At 43.7% G+C, this 18,247-nt stretch overlaps 1 long non-coding RNA gene across 2 annotated transcripts; it reads left to right on the forward strand.

The window, feature by feature from the left end:
* The first annotated feature begins 752 nt into the window (after nucleotides 1-752).
* On the forward strand, nucleotides 753-9,848 carry LOC134160518 (uncharacterized). 2 transcript variants are annotated; one of them, XR_009963579.1, is made up of 3 exons: nucleotides 753-815; nucleotides 3,646-6,477; nucleotides 6,803-9,848. It is a non-coding gene; the product is annotated as an uncharacterized LOC134160518 (long non-coding RNA). The 2 variants fall into 2 exon arrangements; XR_009963580.1 differs by having other exon boundaries at nucleotides 6,828-9,848.
* The last annotated feature ends 8,399 nt before the right edge of the window (nucleotides 9,849-18,247 follow it).

The raw sequence follows: 18,247 nt of genomic DNA on the forward strand, positions 1-18,247 counted from the left end.
TATGGGTGCTTGGCACAGGATCTGTTATGGCGCTGCTGGGAAAACTGCACTTTACCCATAGATGTGCTTGCTAAGCTTGGAAACAGCTCTGTGTTTGTTAAACACTGTAAATTTCTATTGTAATATGTAGATATATATACAGTCTGTTTGTTAGCTTTTAGTGTTTGAGCTACAGGCATAGCAAAGAACTGGGAAAATAGGACATAGTAAACCCTTTCAATGTAAGATATTTTTCTCAGTGATTGCTGTTTTTTCCTAAGATGTTCATATAGCCAGCACCTAATGCACATGTGAGAACAGAGTGATGGAACTAATCCTGACACAGTCCATGCAAGAGGCAGCATTCCAATGCAGGCAGAAGGAAACTACTTTGGGGGGTTTTAGGGCGTTTTGCAATGCATGTGTGCAGGACAGTAATTTTTCCCCGTGCAGAAGAAGAGAAGACATCACTTCCATATGGAGAGCCTTGTCCCCATAGGTTGCCACAGGCTCTGCCCCGGGTACCCGCAGCAGTGGGTCTCATTAGTGAGGAAAAGGCAAAGCAAAGGCACACAGGCAGGTGCCTCAGCCTGCTGCATCCTCCCAGCTCTGAGCTTATCCCTGTTCTGAGCTGGCCTCACCCCTTCTGGTCCCCCTGGGCTGCTGAGTTTGTTTGCAGGCTCTGGTGGGGTTTGGCCCCTTTAATGCATGCTGGGGAGGTGGGAGGCGATGGGGCTATAAAAGGTGTGCAGTGATCAATGAGGCACCTGTGAAGGGTTTCTGCTCTGGTCAGGTAGAGCTGCAGCAGCCCAGCCTTGCAGGGTGGAGGAGCACAGGTAAGAGTTCTCTCTGCTTACTCATTATTGCTGTGTTTCAACTGCGTTATCCCAGTCTGAAACCTGGTTTTCTTAGGTAGGCATCAGCAGAGCTCTCTTGCTGTGCCCAGCGGTGCAGTAGAACCTGCTGGGGCTGCAGGTTGAATCTCTACAGAGCAGCTTCCTGCCTAGAAAATAAGAAGTTAAACTGAGGTAGCAAACCCTGTGTCTGGTGCTCTCAGCTGCTGCAAGGTCCAGGCTTGTTTGGGTAGCTGAGGACCTCACTGTGCTGGACTGTGTATTGGGCCCAATGGAAGGAGCAGGGTTTGTTGATGTGAAGGGCTTTATGTGAAATGAAAGCTTCTATCTGTTAGCTTTGAGGGCTATTTTGAATGTTCTTGTCTTCACAAAATAAAAGCTCTTCTGATATGTATGTATGTGAGGCTAAAAATGGGAGGTGTGGAGGAAAATCAAAGGTCTTGCCCCTTAAGCAGGAGCAGGGTGAGGGAAATGGTCCAGTGAAACTAATAATGGTCCTGCTGAGGAATGCGTTGATTAAAAATACTAATGAGTTCTTCCAGCCTTCAACTAGAGACTACTGTAATCAGGTGGTAAACTCCTGAGGGGATAAACCACGCTGCTAATTCCTCTATCCATCTTCCACTGCAGCAAAGCTTACGTTAAAGAGAGGGTTTTCGGTTTTCACCCAGTCATTAGGCCATGGTTTGATGTTTCTCATCACCCATTAATAGTAGCTTTAATGAGAAGAGGTGGTAAAAAATTGATGTCCCAAGAAACTAATTCCTTAGCTTCAGCAAGGTCTCCTCAGACTTTGCATTGTGGAGGTAAGTAACAAGTGCCCCCTGCCCACATTAGACCAGTTACTGGTAGTTCAAACCCTGCAGATGGAAGATAACTTTCCTACCCTGAATCTTTGGAAAACTGGTGGGCCATGCTCCATCTAGAGATGAGCAGCACAGCTAATATCCAATTTATAAGGAACACCTTTAGCTGGGAATCGTTTCCAACTGAGGTGCGTGGGTACCAGCAAAATGAGCTGTATTGCATTAATGTTCTCTTAAAGATTCAAAAATGTTATGCAACAAAAAATTGGCAATTCACACCATTTCTTTAATAGACTTCCTAATGTATACTTTAAAATATAATAAAACAGCCTGGCTTGCAGAGTTTTCTTCTCGAGCTGTCTAGGCTTGCCATCAGGAGCAGCTTCAAAGCCAGTTTTCTTTTCATATGCTTGTCTGGTGTGTCTAACTGAGCATGATTACTTTTTCCTAAATGAATAGATAATTTTGCCTTATAAATAAGTAGAGCACCAGGATTTTTCATCTTTGATCCTATTGGGTTGAATCTCAGGATGGCTTCGTGTAGTGTGTGTTCATTATTGAAGGAAATTTGTTTTGTGGGGTTTTTTTTCCTTCTACCTGAATTTGTTCCCAAGCAATATATTTTTGCCATAATGCATTCAAACACACCTCAAATATTAATGAGGCAAGTAATGGCCCATTTCCATTGAAGTTTGCCATAATATGCAAGTAATCCTTCACAGGTCTCCGTTTTAATAAAGATGATGCTGGAAATGTTGCATTTTCTCTCCAGCCAAGTATTCTGGTTGGGTTTCAGTGTGTGACAGTCATTAGCTATGCAGTGGCTGAACTCATTACAACAACTGCCAGGAAAAGGGCTCTTGCTTGATGCGCGAGTTCTTGATGCAAAGAACTCGCCACGTGTTGCTTTTGTCACATTTCCAAGGCCCTTGTTGAAAGGTTAGCTGCTAGAAAAGCCAGGCTGGTGGAATGCTTTTAAGGCCATAATGAGTGCCTTCTAGTCCAAAGCTTGAAGCTTTGCCACCCCAACTTGGGTGGATCTCTGAGTTTTTCCCAGGAATAGAAGGGAGATGGAAGATGATGCTTTGACTTGATGTGCCAAAGGAGTGCTGGCTGGGATGTGTTGACCTCCCAGTCTCGCCATGCACTGCCTTGTCCAGATGCTGCCAGCTTGACATTATTAGTAGAAGGTCCCTGAGATGATGCTGCCTTTGGGGAAGTTGCCTGAAGGGTCAAGATGGAAAACCTGGAGCATGAAAGCTGCGCATGGAGTTCAGTGTCACTGGTGGGATGGCTCCTCCCTGCGGTGGCCAGCTCAGAAACAAGGGCGATCAGCTAAAAGGAGGATGAATGCACTCACAAAAGCTGAATCGCTTGATTTTACAAGTGGTTGTGTAGGACCTTTGCTAATGTCATGGCTCTCCTGGAGTCTTAAACCTTTCAAAGCTGCCATCTAGGAAGCAGCCACCTTTTGAAACACTGCCACGCCAGAGGAGAAATTAGGTTTTAAAGATGTTAAGAGGCTCAGCAGCTTCAGAGAGAAACTGTGAGAGCTCTGCATCACCTATAAACCCATTTTCCTTAGATCGCTGACTCTTTTCAGGACTGCCAGGCTGTTTTGTGCTTAAGCTTTATTCAGACCTTGCAATGAGAGATCCACGTGTCTGGGTGTAGCTGTGAACTTGGAGCAAAAGCTGTTTGTGCTGGGCTGGCAATGGACACACAAACCTATTTCTGCAGCCCTGCCCAGGGTTTGGTCTGGCAAGGGTTATAGTGAGTGGAGTCCCAGGCAGTGCTGGGTTATCTATTGGCACAACTGAAGGAGAAGTAAGTAAGATTGACTGGAAGCTGCGAGTAAAGACACTGACAGCCTGAGCTGTTTGGGCTGCTTGAATTGTGTATCTGCATTTTGTGTGTTTTGCAAAGGTAGTGATCCCACTGGGATCAAGGTGTATGGCTCTACTCTGCTCTATGTAACACCCAGTCCCTTCCCCTGCTCTCTGCAGGGATGGAAAGCCAACGGGAAGAAAAGCAAGATGTGGATATCCCTGCTCCATCAGGGAAATTGGTTCTGAAAGTAGACAGCTACCCCAGGGAGGCAGGAATATGACCAAATCCTGGAAGCACAAATCACTGCAGCAAATGCTTATATGTAAGCCCCACTGGGTAGAGACAGGAATCTCTACTAATTCCCTATTCTGCTGCTGATTTCCAGTGAAAGTGTGAGCCTCCAGAAGGGACCTGGAGAGGTATGACTATGGGAGAAGCCCCAGAGCTGAGGGGTCTGCACCAAGACTTGGAAACCTCATACTCTTACACCAGAGATCAGCAGCAATCCTTTCTTCTTCCCAGAGCCACCAGTCTCTGGGTCAAGGGAGCTGCCATGTTTCTTGCTTCTCTGTCTTGTTTTCCATTAGTCACTGCTGGCTGACTGTTATGGAAATCATCATGGTCCTGTTAGTGCTGTGGATGTGTGGTACATGCATCGCTGGGCTTGTGGAATTACCGCAGGGATGAGCTGGCAAGTCACTAGCATGTTTGAGCTGGTAGTCTGGCTCCAGAAATTGTTGCCTCTTAAGCTGTCATATAAGAGATGGTCTGAATGCACTCATGGCAGAGATGCAAACAATCCACCTCCTTTCTCAGTATGCCCTACACGTGGACCTGGTTAAGGGATGTTTCTATATTTCCCTATACAAAACCTGGTTTGCCTTCCTGCTGGCAGGCATGGGTCTTATTCTGGTCTCATTTACACTGCTGTCAACTGGAAGTAACCCCTCTGAAGCCAGAATTTAAAATGAAGCTTCTTGCCACGTTTACATATTCTACTTCTTACAGCATAATTTGTCCTAGTTTAAGTACCAAATGCTTTGTAGGAATTTCATTATAGAGCACAAGTTTTGTCAAATGCATTCTGCTCGTTTTGCTGGAGGTTGCTAAGCATAGTCTATTCCTTCTGAATCCTTTGTACTATTAGTATATTTGCCCATGCTACAAGAAGAAATTAAAAATACAGCATGGAAGAAAATACAGCTTTGTCTCATGTTCCTGGGGAAAAAAAAAAGGCAGGGGAAGGACTTTCTGTACCTGGAAAACTATCTCCAGTGGCTCTTTGGGATGCAGATATGGACAACCTGAGGGTAATTTGGAGGGTCTCAAACTTCTTGCCTAATGGCACAGCAGTCAGTGCTGATAATTGATTTCAACCCGCCTGTGAGATGAACACCTGCTGTGCAATATGGCTCTGGTAGGATTTTCTCCCTGCATAGCTGGAGCAAAATCCCTGTTGTTGACCACAGGATTGGGTCCCTATTTGCTAAAACCTGAACTGTATCCCAGTGCATTGTTACTACGCTACAACCGTTTCTGCTGCAGTATGGTTTAAATACCTTGCCTTGACACTTAGGTGTTTTTGTGGATTTTAATGGGCTTCTTTCTTTCAAAGCAAATTTAATTCCGTTACTAAATAATGCATTTGGCCTCCAACCTGACTTGTGCTAATTACTCACATGCTGAATGGGTTTTAAATCTTGTTTGGAAATGCTATAGAGTTTATTGTCTTATTAAAAGCACCTAATGTGAGCTTTCCTTTTTCTTTAAGACTGCAATTGGTCTCTAGTGAAAATGAACAGATAATGCAATAATTTTTCACTAAACTAATTATCAGAGCGGAAGATGCTAATGTGTGTTGCCAACTGTGTCTTATGTCTCCTCGGTTAACATGCTGCATGGTCACGGCTGTTCAGCAAGACTTTACATCTCTGGAAGCAGAAAAGAGGCTGAATTAAGCTTACCCATTGCTCACTCCGTTTTGCAGTCATGTTAACGTGTTCAAGCAGTGCTACCTCCACCTGCACTTAGTGTTAATCAAGTGGGGTTTCTCCCACAGAGGACTAGCAGGGAATTAACTTATTTCTATGGGTATAGGATGTATGGGTCTCCTGCTTGCAAAGATCCCAAGCACCCAACCTTCAACCATTGCTCTTCTTCAGCTGTGCTGGAAATCAAGATACCTGAAGTCAATGACCGCGTTTGAAAATGTTCATGACATGTTTCTTCAAGCACTGAAATAGGTCTCTGTGCACAAACACGTGTGATCCTGACCAAATGCATGTGCTGGGGCTGACGTATATTACCAAGAAGGAGTTCTCGTTTTCAATGTATTGCAGCATGCAACAAGGGTGTGCTTTGAAAAGCAACAAAACAAACCAAGAGTCTGCAGGACCCCCGCCTCTAGATGCGCAAAGCCTGCAGAAGCGCTGAGTGCTGGCAGACATGTCCCGTTGTGGAAAGAAGGAAGAAATTAGGAGTGAAAGAAGAAAAGTGAGGCTTCACCTTGAGCAAACGCGGTGTGTGCTTCTCCAGCTCCCCTCGGAGCAGGCTGCATTTGAAAGCAGAATTGGTAAGGACTGGGATTTGCCTGTCTGATTGCTGTTACTCCCCCAAACAAATAAACAAAACAATTATCTTTGAATGTTACCCAGGCTAATGTGTAGAGCTGGCACTGGGGAGTAAAGAGAGGAGAGGACACCAGGCTAAAAGCATTAATCGGTAATGGGGTTTGTATATTTGTCAACAAGGCGCTCGGCTCGGAGAGCTGAACAAAAAGGAAGCAAGCTGCAGAAAAACAAATGCATACCAAGCCTTGTCACTGATATTTGTTTAACAGCCTGTCACAAGCAGCAAATGAGGATCAAAGGTAGGAAAGGCAACGAAGGAGCGGTTTCAGTCCAAGGCATCCATTCTGCATTGCATCAGGGTTCACTCCTGGATCAGGGTGCATTCTGCCACATTGTGTTACATCAAGCGAGTTGTGAAATGATGGAGCCTAATGCAGAGTGAGTGTTGGGAATGGGAAGTAAAACAACAACCCGTTGGCTTTGTATTCATTAATTGCCATGGGTTTGGGGGTTATCCAGGAACAGAGATGCTGTTTTAAGTGAGGCGGAGAGCTAAGATTGCCAGGCTGTGCTTTGTAAGAGAGCACTGCAAATTGCTTGTGGGATTTGATGTTGTCTTACCCTGCCTCCAGAACAAATCACACTGGTAGGGGGTTTGGGTTTTCCTTTTTAATGGTTGGGAAAAACCTTTGTGAAAGAACCCGTCACACTAAGGTAAAAAAAAAAAAAATTGTCTTTTTTCTTCTATCATTCTCTTTTTTAGATCATTTTACTGGCCTTCCACTTAGTTACAGCTATTGATCCTGCCCCCTCAGCATGAACATGCAGGGTAAGGCTCCTTGATTGTTTTGGTGATGGAGGTTGTAGTGCATCACTTCTCTGCTGGGATGCTACTGGAGAGATGCACATTTCCCCTTTGGCCACCTGAGCAGAGGTGACTGCTGGCCCCAGAGGACCTGCAGAGTAACTGCCCTCAGTTTTCTGCCAAGCAGCCCAGACATGAAGCTTACCTGGTTAAGAGATGAAGAAGATGGTGGTGGGAACAACTGAGGGTGCAGGCAGACAAAATGCCAGCTGAAAAAAAAGCAGCATTGTTTAACTATTAAAGAACAAAATGAACTGGAAAGTCAACTCATAATTTTTCATGTGTTTGCATCAGAAAACAATTTGGGGAGGGAATTTAATTAAATTATTGGAGTTTCTTCAGAAGTTTTACTGGCAAATGCTGCTCTTCCCAGCCAACCCCAGTGCTAAGACAAATCATCAGTTAGAGGAACTGCAGCAAATACTGGAATCAACTGATTTATGGTATTTTTTTGTTCTGTCAAACAAAACCACTTTCTATACTGAGCAGTTCCTTAAATTTAGCTCATATTCCCCCCCTGAAGATGACTGTGCAGATCTGTCTCTAGCAGAAAGGAGCTGGCTTGGTGACTTTCCACTGCCATTTGCAGCGCTGATGGAAGCACCAACCACCTCAGCTGCTGAAGCTATGGCAATTAATCACGTCCTCCAGCTGCAGAACGTGCAGCTCCTGGCCATGCTCACGTGCAGGTGTCACCTCCAGGATTAATTGGTATTGATGAACTTGCTTAGCAACCACACGCCAATTGGCACTGATCCCTGGGGATGCGCAGCTTCCCCATCCTCAGCCAGGAACACTGACCTTGTGGCAGAGTAATGCTGGGGAGCAAGAGGTAAATGAGGGAGGGCTTGTGCCAGCTCCTCCCCAGCCACCACCACATGGTGGTGGCCATGTGGGCTGCCTGGGTGTGCAGCAGCAGTGCCATATTTCATATTTGAGCCCTGTTTATCCTCTGCCTAAGCCTAGACTGGCAGCTCCAATATCCAGCTGTTGGCTAACAAGAGAAAGCATCTTTGGTTTCGAAAATGTTTCTCATGTTTCATTAAGCTGATGGCTTTGGATGGGAGTTGCAGTAGTGTAATCCATGTGCTGACAGCGCCCCTCGAGACTTGGGCTGGGGATAATCACATCCTTTTTATGCTGCTAATAATTAACTATTGAAACAATTTACTAATGGATGTAGTGGCTTCTTTAAATGATGAATTGGTATGGTTTAGCACAGCTATGTGGCATAGGCTTGATGCAAATATTACTTGAGTGCAAAGCCAGTCTGCATTATAGCCTGTTGAGGTCAGAATCTATTAGCCATAATTCCTCTTAGCCTAAATTCTCTTCATCTTTAGAAATAAGTTTTCATACAGAAATTATTCCAAAACCTTCAAAAACAGAGCTGCATGTGCTCTATCATATAGCAATGTATGATCTTATTCGCTAAGTGGAGGAGAGGGATGTTTATGTAAACTGCAGCCAAAAATACAGTAGTATTGCCAAAAAGAGTAAGTTTATCAGCTATTTTAGTTAAAAATGGGTAAACTCCATGTGCATGAATAGATTAAATTATATTTATTGGCATGCATTGAATGGGTCTAATCAGAGTAATGGCTGTTGAAGGGGTGTAGCATCTATTAATTGAATATGGAGACTAGTTTCACCTGATTTTTGTTTTTAGTGGTTTCCACTATTTGCAAAACAACTGTCACAGAAAGCTTCACATCCGAGATCTCCCAGATCTTGTCAAATTAATTTCTGAACTCTTGACACTTCTGCACCAACTGTCCTAATTCTTCTCGTAGCGTTTGCTTAAGACGACTCTAATAACTAAGTCATGTCTGACAGCCTAAAGATAAGCTGTTATTTCTCTCAAAGAGATGACAGTTCCCATTTTCAAAAGCAGAGGAAAGGTTGCTCACTGTTTTACTTCCTGCAGCAGCAAAATTTTCAGGCATGGGACTGGCAAAACAAAGAGTTGCTTGCTGTAGGTAAAGGGTTTTTTCTTTGCCTCTCACCATTGCGCTTGGATGGAAAGGTCAGGTGTGTCAGAGATGGTTAAGGCTTTGAAGAAGACAGATGTGTGTATGCAGAAAGAACATAAAGGGGATTGGAATAGCTTAAAGGAATAAGCGGAATTGGAAAGATCTGGGCTTTAAACTTCATTCTGCAATTGAAGTCATTGTTAGCTCTCTCCCCCACTGAGGAAAAAATGTCTTGGAGGGGAAAAAAGGCAGAAAAAATGAAATATTAAATGCATATTTCTGGCTAGTTATCTCAACTGCTGGAATTGCAGCAGTGCAGATTACTCCAAGCTTTTAGCAATTGAGTAGAATCCACTTCACCTTTCGTCTCCAACTTTGTTTCTTCTTCAGCCCTCCGCTGGGATTGTGGGAACAAGCGCTGGCTATACTACAAAAGAGGGGAAGGAAAAAAGGTACCCTGCAGGCTACAAGCGTGGAGAAGGTAGGAGTGCGTGTGTGCAGCCTGGACCCAGCTGGTCTCTTATTCTCAGCAAGGCAGATATCTGTACAACAATTGGTCAGGTTTGCTTAGAAGTTTAGCAATCACATCTTCTGTCTTTAGCCTCCTGCCCATCCCCGAAGGGAGGGAGTCCCTGTGGTCCCCACAACCTGTCCCATGCCATGTGGCAACTGCTGCCCCACATGGCGCTATGATGCTCTTTCAGTATGGCAAAAACCTGTGCATCCCCAGCCCGGTGTGTGCGCGGTATTTCATCTCATTTTAAAATACCACCTTGGGAGAATGGTGTTGGACCACTTGCTCTAATTCGTTACTGAAAACCCATGAGGTGAATCTGGTATTTGCTATATTTAAGACCCTCTGATAAGGTGGGCACAGCACTCTCCAGCATCTCATGGCATCACGGCTGCCATCCGGGAACAACGTGCTCCCTTTCCCACCTCCACAAGGCTGCAAACAGGCAAAGAACTGTAAAAAACAAGAAAATCCCTGATACATAGTTAGTTTATCGCAAACGGGAATGGCTTCTGGCACCTTCCTTTGCAAGGCTGAGGGCTGGGGTGTCTGTAGGTGTCTCGCACCAGCCGATACTCACTAAGTAATCCTTTCCACGCATGCTGCCCCATTTGGTTTGTCTGCCTCGGTGATATTCCATGAGGGACTGATTCTGGAGATGGAAAAGCTTCTGCATCTTCCCATTACCCTTGCAGTGTCCCTTGAGAGAAGGGATTTGAGTTTCTGGTCCCTCACATGTAATCTTCAGTGTGCCATATTCACCACTTCTATTTATTTTCCATGTTAATGCTTGTAAGACTGGAATGCTCCTTTTTTTAGAGGCATTACAGTTATGGGTAGAAAGCAAACATCTGCCAGGTTTTTCCATAGAGAAGCTGTGGGTTTAGTGTTTGTTTTTTTTCCTTGCTACCTAGAAACCATTATATTAATAGAGATCTTATTGCAATGCTTTTCTGTGACAAATGTAAAACTTCCAGTAGAAAAGCAAAAACATTTTTTGCTAGAATCATCCACCTAAATAATGCAAAAGAAAAAGACCACAGAGGGCTTAGGATGGGGAAGGATCCGATGTTCATATTGTGGATATGCAAGTTCCATGTAAGAACATGACCAAAAATAACTCTCATTTGAAAGCAAATTCAATAGGACAGTTTTAATGAGCCTAATCATGAGGTTTGACAGTAGATGTTGACCTTGGAATGGGTCTCTGCGATGAGAAAAGAGGTTATTTCAACCAGAATAGCTGTTGTTATTTTTCATTCTAGTAAGTAAATTGTAGTAGAGTTGCTCAGATGATACTATTGTCTTGTGGAGCTCAGTGGAAAGCCAATTCCTTTTGGGGTTTTTGCAACCTCATCCTCATTCTTTAACAGTTTCTCCATGATAGATTGAAAAAAAAATCTGGATGCCTCAACATACATGTGATGAACCTAAAACCTAGAGATTTATCTATTGAATTTTCTAGGCACATATTGACAGGCTATAGCACAAAATCACACATTACCTATTTGCTAACCAAATTGACTAGTTATTCAATTGAGTCTCATAGGAGAGGAAATGTTTTTCTCTACTAGCAAAGCTAAAAGAACACGAGAAAGCTGTAGGTGTGTTCCAGCCCTTCTCTGCATAGATCACTCAGAAAACAGTGTCTCTTTAATAGTAGTGGCAGTAACCATCTAATACCCTGAATTAGGAAGGCTTTAGCAATTGGCAAGCGCTCTCTTTTTCTCCGTGCTAAATATTTTGTCAAGGCTTTTCACGACTCTGGCTGCTGCAATTTCACATCTTTCTCCAAAAGCTGGTTTTCTTTCGAGCAGATGAGACTTTGTGCTCTCTTGGGCAGAGCCTCCTGTTTCCTGAATGCTCTCTAAGAGCAGTGTTGTGCCAGTGCTGCCCCAACACAGTGCCATGAGTTGTGATGGGTGCAGTCTGGAATTGCTCTTGTGTGTATCCATGAAGAGGAAGCCACATGGGGATCTCAGGGCCTGGAAGCATGTGGTTTTGCCCACTCCACCATGGGGATGACTCTGCTGCTCCTCAGGTAAATCCTAGTACTTCCCAAACTGAGTCCCTCTACAGCACCCTTGTAGCCCATTTTAGACACTGGAAGCTGCTCTGGGGTCTCCACGCATCTTCTCTTCTCCATGTTGAACAGCCCCAACTTTCTGAGCCTGTCTCCATACGGGAGCTGCTCCAGCCCCTGATCGTCCTTGTGGCATCCTCTGGACTTGCCCCAACAGCTCCATGTCCTTACACTGAGGACACCAGCGTGGCACACAGCGCTCCAAGTGTGGTCTCATGGGAGCAGAGCGGCAGGTTGTATTGGTTGGTGATCTTACTCTTCCAAAGGTTCTGGCTTATATTTTTGACAGTTTCAAGTGTAAGGGGGTTTTGCATTGCCTTCGATTTAGTTCATATTTGCAGTAGATTGACTGCATTAGCAAAACACCTCTTATAAAATGACCTGCGGGTCTCTCTGGGAGAAGAAGGGGAGGAAAGGAAACCCTGGTATCTTAGGCTGAGTAAATACTGTCTTTTCCCCGAAGAGCTTATGGTTCAGCCATGGAGTAGGTGTTTGCTGAATAAGTAAGTGTGCTGTGACCTGGCCTTGAGCAGACAGGCAGCGTCTGAGGTGTGAAGAGAGATAAAAATCAATAAATACACCACTTACCATTTGCTCAGCCCAAACAAAATACTTCATCGAGACTCTGGTGTAGCTTTCAAACAGAGAGAGCACAAATTACAGCTCTCGTGCACTGTATATGGCAAGGGTTTATGACGTTCTGCTGGACTTATTTACAGCTCATTTAAAACACTGTGTCAGGGTGCTTTGATGCTACTACCACAGCTTTTCTTCCTCTCCTCATCATTGCTACTATCACATAATAGTCTGTGGAAAAGGGGTTGCTGTCATTCCATGTGCACTTCCTAAATAAGGAGGAGGTGCATGGACACTTGAGCATTTATTCCACCTAAACCAGCTCATGAATCGGGAGTAGGTTTGAAGTTTTGCTCCTCTTGGCAGATCTCCCCCTTGGGTTTCCCTGTTTCTCACCTACCATCTCCCCTTGCTTGCTGATCTCTGTCTGAATTGCATTGAAAGTGGAAAAGAGCAATGAAATGAGAAAGCCTTTACAGAAACAGGTTTAAGCTTCTCAGTTTAAATAATCTCAGTGGAGTTAGGAGGCTCCCAGTAAAGCTTTGATTATCTGCTTCAAGATCCATCTCCCAAGCATGATTCTATGGAAAACCAGCTCTTCAGACCCATTAAGTGTTACAAACGTGATCAAGAGCATGGTTTTGGTAACTTGGGTTCAGCATCAGAGACTGCAGCCCCTGCCATCGCAGGAGGCTGATCTAAAGGGACTTCCTGGTCTCTTGTGTAGAAATAACAGAACCAGAGCCCAGGGAAGATGAGATAAACCTTGTTTTGGCTGCTTGTTCTGTCACTGACCTATCAGAAGTAAAGGCTAGCTTTAATTCCACCTTTCAATTTCCTTCCTTTGCAGACTGAGTGCTTATGAAACTTTCCAAGGGAGCTGCCAGGGTGTGCTCCCAAAAGACCAACTTGCTGGTGAATAATCAGCTGCAATTCTAATGAGAAAAATCCCTTTGCTGGGCAACAGCCTTCCTCCTTGAATGCTGCATTATCAGCTCAAAATGGTTCAGCCAGATCTGAGGAATTTACTTTAGGCAGCTTAGGAGATAAATTCAGTGCAGCAAGTTATCGTGATTAAGTATTTAAGACTTATCCTAAAAACCTGTTTTGCTCAATCCACCTCCTGAGATGTCCCCATTGAAACCCTTCTTTTCAGGTTAAAATGCAGTCAGAGTGCAGCAAGCAATTTCCATGTCTCTGGCCATGGGTAGTTCTCCATCCTCCAGAAGTGTGGCTGATGCAATGTTTCAGAAGCAGTAAGCTTCCCTACAGATTGCCTCATTTTACACTTCATGTGACCTCAGCGAGCATCACCATGCTGCTCTGCTACAGCACCTTCTCCCTTAGGTCTGGGAGGGAATATTTGTTTGAAAAAGGATTGAGTTTGGGGGTTTGGTATTTTTTTAAAGGCTATTAGAGAGATTAATGCTGCTTTGTGGAGCAGTTAGGAGTTGGTGCTCAGGAGTCCTGGCAGTGATCAGCAGGATGCACACAAGCACATGTGTGCTTCAGAGAGCCCTCAAATGCAATCCATCACAGTGACATCCGGCCCCCTATGTCATCTTTAGTCTGTCTGAAGTCCATGTGGAGTAGCTGTGTGTGTCTGTACAGCACAAATAGCCTGTTGCTGGGCTCTTTACAGGTGTGTAATTATTTCTTAGAACTGACAGATAAAGGGTGGAATGGGAAAACCCCACAGGCATTTTTTTTCCTCTTTTCCCCCATCATTGTACTGTATTCCCATGGAGAATTCGCATTTCCCTCTGGATGCTGCCCTGAGAACAAACACAGCTCATTCCACTAGTGCCTTGTCTGGATGAATTCTCAGTCAGAACGTCTGTTACCCCACTATGAGAAAGATAGTTTCACTGAACTTCTAGCAGGTCTTTTGTGCTAGAAGTAGTGTCTCATCACAACAGGGACTGTAGTGACAGGACAAGGGGTAACGGGTTAAAACTTAAACAGGGGAAGTTTAGATTGGATCTAAGGAGGAAATTCTTTACTGTGAGGGTGGTGAGGCACTGGAATGGGTTGCCCAGGGAGGTTGTGAATGCTCCATCGCTGGCAGTGTTCAAGGCCAGGTTGGATGAAGCCTTGGGTGAGATGGTTTAGTGTGAGGTGTCCCTGCCCATGGCAGGGGGTTGGAACTGGATGATCTTAAGGTCCTTTCCAACCCTAACTATTCTATGATTCTATAACATTACTTCTCTAAATCCTTTGAAACACGATGCAAAATCAAGGTTTAGTCCTATTAACCCCTCATTCTTTCTCCCACTCCCTTTTTAACACTTTAAACTCACAAGTAACCACCACTCACAGATGTAACACATACTCCAGATAATCTTTAAGGTGGTATTTACCACTGCAATGAATTTCCCAGGTCTTAGGACATGGACAAGAGGTAGGACTTGAGAGATGAAAGCAGATAACAGACACAATGAACTTTAGATCTAGGAGATGTGTACAATATTAGTTCATCCTGTAGCAGAATGTGAATGCTATTGATATTTAATATCTTACCAGGAGGGATGAGTATTTGAAGGACAAGCATTCATAATTTGCTTTGACATTTGATATGATCAAGCAAGTAAAGGAATAATATTCCATTTCTCCCTTGTCAAAAAGATAATGAGCTTCATAACTATTGGTATTATGGGAAAAATGCAGCCTATGTAGTGTAAAATATATGAGGAGCTGCTATAAATTGCGTATATTGTGGGTTTGTGATGGCCCTATTCAGACACAGCAGGCCTATCCTTTTTAATTTTCTGGTTTGCTGTGCAAGTCTCTAGCAAAAGAGATTTCTTTTTTTAATAAAAAAAAAGTTTTCTTCAAATTATTTATAGAAAGAGCATTGCTGTCATCGAGTCTGTCTCATCATATCATTCTTGAGTATCAATTTCTAGGCTCAGATGACAAACCATAGCAGCCACTTTTCCAATAGCAGCATCTGGCTTCCTGACAAACTCAAAATGCGGTTATCTGGAAAGCTTCAGAGTTGCTTCTGAGCACATTTTATTTATTAGAAAGCAGTTGTGTTGCTTTGCTTCCCATGACTAAGCCAAGGAATATTTAATACATTAAAAGGAATAATAGAATCCAGGCCAAGCTGTTGTCTACCAAGTGGCAAAAGAGCGACAATGTTTTTCCTTTAAGACCACCGTTTCTTCAGCTCTGAGGGACAAAGTGAAACTATTTATGTTGACTTCAGATGGCCTTTTTATAGGACTAAAGAATAAATTCAGCCTCGTAACTCCTCAAATGAAAATCAAGTTCACCCTTTTTTAGATTTAATTCTCTGAAATGTGATGGTGACTTCTTCTTGCTAGAAGAAGACCCTCCATAGGGTGTAGGGTCCCCAGAGGTGAAAGATGCCATGCCATTCCAATATATGATGAATGATAATAGAAGGGATCAGTGGGTCAGTAGGTCAGGTACTGTATTAGCCCTCAGAAGTTAATTCAGCCTTTGTTTTGCTGTAGAATTTATGAGCTTGGCAAGTCATTTGGATCCATCTCTGCAAAGGTCTCCTAGTGTAGATCAGTAGGTGTCACACTGACCTGCAAGATTTGATCCAAGGTGTATGGAAAATATAGTTCCATGAACAACTTCAATATTATTCCTCTTACATACACCTGTGACATAACTGACACCTCCTGCCACATCCCATATTCTTGCAAGGTTCTTTGTTCAGGCTGGAGACCTTTGTGCTTGTGAAGCTCTGTTGCTAATCTGGTGAGTTGAATTGAATCCCACCATTGCCCTGTGTATAAAAGGAGATTATCTGACACTGTACAAAAGTATGAGGCCTTTCTCCCATTCTTCATATGTAGATAATCTGAAGGAAATTATTAAGGATTTTTTCCCTAATATTAGCATTGAAATCAATAGGAAAGATATTAAGACCCACAGGAGATAATAGTTAATTATATAGATGTTCTTATAGCTTTAGGACATTCCTAGATGCTAAACTTCATTCTCACATGTGTAAAGCTAAAAGCTGAGAAAGGACAAGAGAGGATGGAGTATCTGTTCCAGGCTTGGCTGATGGTTAGGCTGCATCCATATCAAAAGGGCTATTAAATTGAAGTGATTATTTTCATTCTGAGAAAGAACTCTTGAGTTTTTCTTGAGCAACTCCCAAAAAGTTTCTCTTGGTGAAATTCTGGTGTTATTTTTCTAGATGATAGATTAAAAAAAAAAGAAAAAAAAAAAAGACTAATCTGTTAAAGTCAATGTGTTTCAATGTGTTTGACACTTGGCAGCAGAAGCAGTAGTGCTAAATGGTAACATCTTGAGTTTTTTCAGCTATCAGTGGTGTCTCTGGGGCAGGATTTTATTAGTGACAGCTCTTGCTGAATTCGGTTAAAGCTCAAGTTTCATCTCCAAAGTAACTGTTATTCAGTTCAGAAATAAGATGATCAGGCATGGGATTTCATTTAAAGCTTTGAACATTGACATCCAGGAATCAAAACAATTCTGCTTCAAATTTCTGTTTCTCCAATGTAAAAAGTATTGCTTGGTTTGGATACTTGCTCTTGCATGGTGTCCTCTGGGGTCTAAATCAGGGGGGGAAGCTGTGGGGCTTCCTCTTCTCATTGTCATGAGCTTTTGTCTCTGGTCTGAGCTTGGAACAATTGGGTCTTTAATTCTGGTTGAGGAGAGAGGATGCTACTGCAGTGCAAAACACCCCACCAAGGCTGCTCTACTGCTACATTCAGCAGTGGGCTATAAGGCTGTATCATAAGCAAAGTCTGCAAATCAAAAGTTGCATGATGGCCAACCTCTACTACATATAGCAGGTCAGACAGCTTTTGCATGTAAGAAAAGACTACATGGTTTTTTTGCTGCTGAGGAGTTCAAGCATTTTTGCCTTCCTTTTGCCACAAATGGAGGTTATTCAATGGCTGGATTTAATGAATTCAAAATCCTTAGAAAATCACTAAAGCCAGACATCAATGTAAAATACTCCAGCTTTCAGTAGTGGAATATAATATTAGCTCTCCCACGATCTGCTTCATGCATTTCAAAAGAACAGAGAAAAATTCTAAACTGAAAAAGACAGCTTGGGCAGAAAATGATTGTCTGCCTTGGATGCTGCTCTGTAACCCTTTAGGAACCTGAGTTACTTCTCACAAGGCAGTAGAAACAGACATTTCCTTTGCAAAATGCAGGGGGAGGATGAGGAGCAGAGACTTGTAGTAATGAATTCTGTGAATGTCCTGTTACCTTGCACGATCAGTAGGGCTATGTGGGAGGGTTGCTGCAGGGCTGGTGGCTCGGAGCCCATGGAAGCCGTGTGTCTGTTTTCTGCTGGCAGAGGCTGCTGAGAACCCACCACACCATTCATCCTGCCTCTTGCTGCACGTCTGGACTGGGAGCCCCTGAGAAGGGTATTTCCGTGCCGTGCTGGAGTCCTGCCCCGTGATGGCCTTTCCCCTGTCCTCGCTATGGAGAACGAGCCGGGAGCGGCTCTCGCAGGCAGTGCAGTAATACAAATAAATAATATTAATTAAGGCTCGATGGGTTTAAAAAGCTATGGAAATGGCTTCTCTCCCGCTGTTTCAGTATCTCATTTTCCCACTCTGCCCAACCCCCCAAAGCCCAGAGGTACAAACATATATTTTAACCGAGAAGTTTGTTGAACATCATTAAACTTAAATGCTCGATCCAGTTTTTCTGAACGAGGCTTCACCCTGCTTTTGAGTTTACCTGACTTCATTCTTCCATCCCTAATGGAGCTATTCATTTAGAAGGTGGTTTTGCAAAGGCACTGATAGCCCTACAAACTACAGCTGAAAAGAAAAGCATAATTGACATGCTTAAACCAAGCACCTCATGTAGAGCTCTTCCGTGCTTACAGGCTTCACGTCTGAGCAATTTGCTGAGGTCTCTGTGAAATAAAGACCAGCTTTTAATCTGCATTTTGCTTTTTGCCTTCCCAGTTTTTATGGCAAGGAGAAGCAGCTGAAAAGCGTCTCTGCGTTGGAATACTGAGCAGCGGAGTCACACAAGCACCTGCAGCCATCCACGCACTGCTCGGGAAGAGCGCTGTATTTCTCGAGGTTTGTAGCTCTTGTCCTCCCACTCCCTAATTCATATATATAAAGCTGGTGTGCTGCCACGCTCCCTCCACACAAATGCATTAGCTGATCAGGAAGGCTTCCCATTCATCTGGCTTGTCACTTGGATGAGGT

This window comes from Pezoporus occidentalis, unplaced genomic scaffold (assembly GCF_034315485.1).
Source record: "Pezoporus occidentalis ecotype Australia unplaced genomic scaffold, CSIRO_AGI_Poc_V1 ctg160, whole genome shotgun sequence".
NCBI classification, from domain to species: Eukaryota; Metazoa; Chordata; class Aves; order Psittaciformes; family Psittacidae; genus Pezoporus; species Pezoporus occidentalis.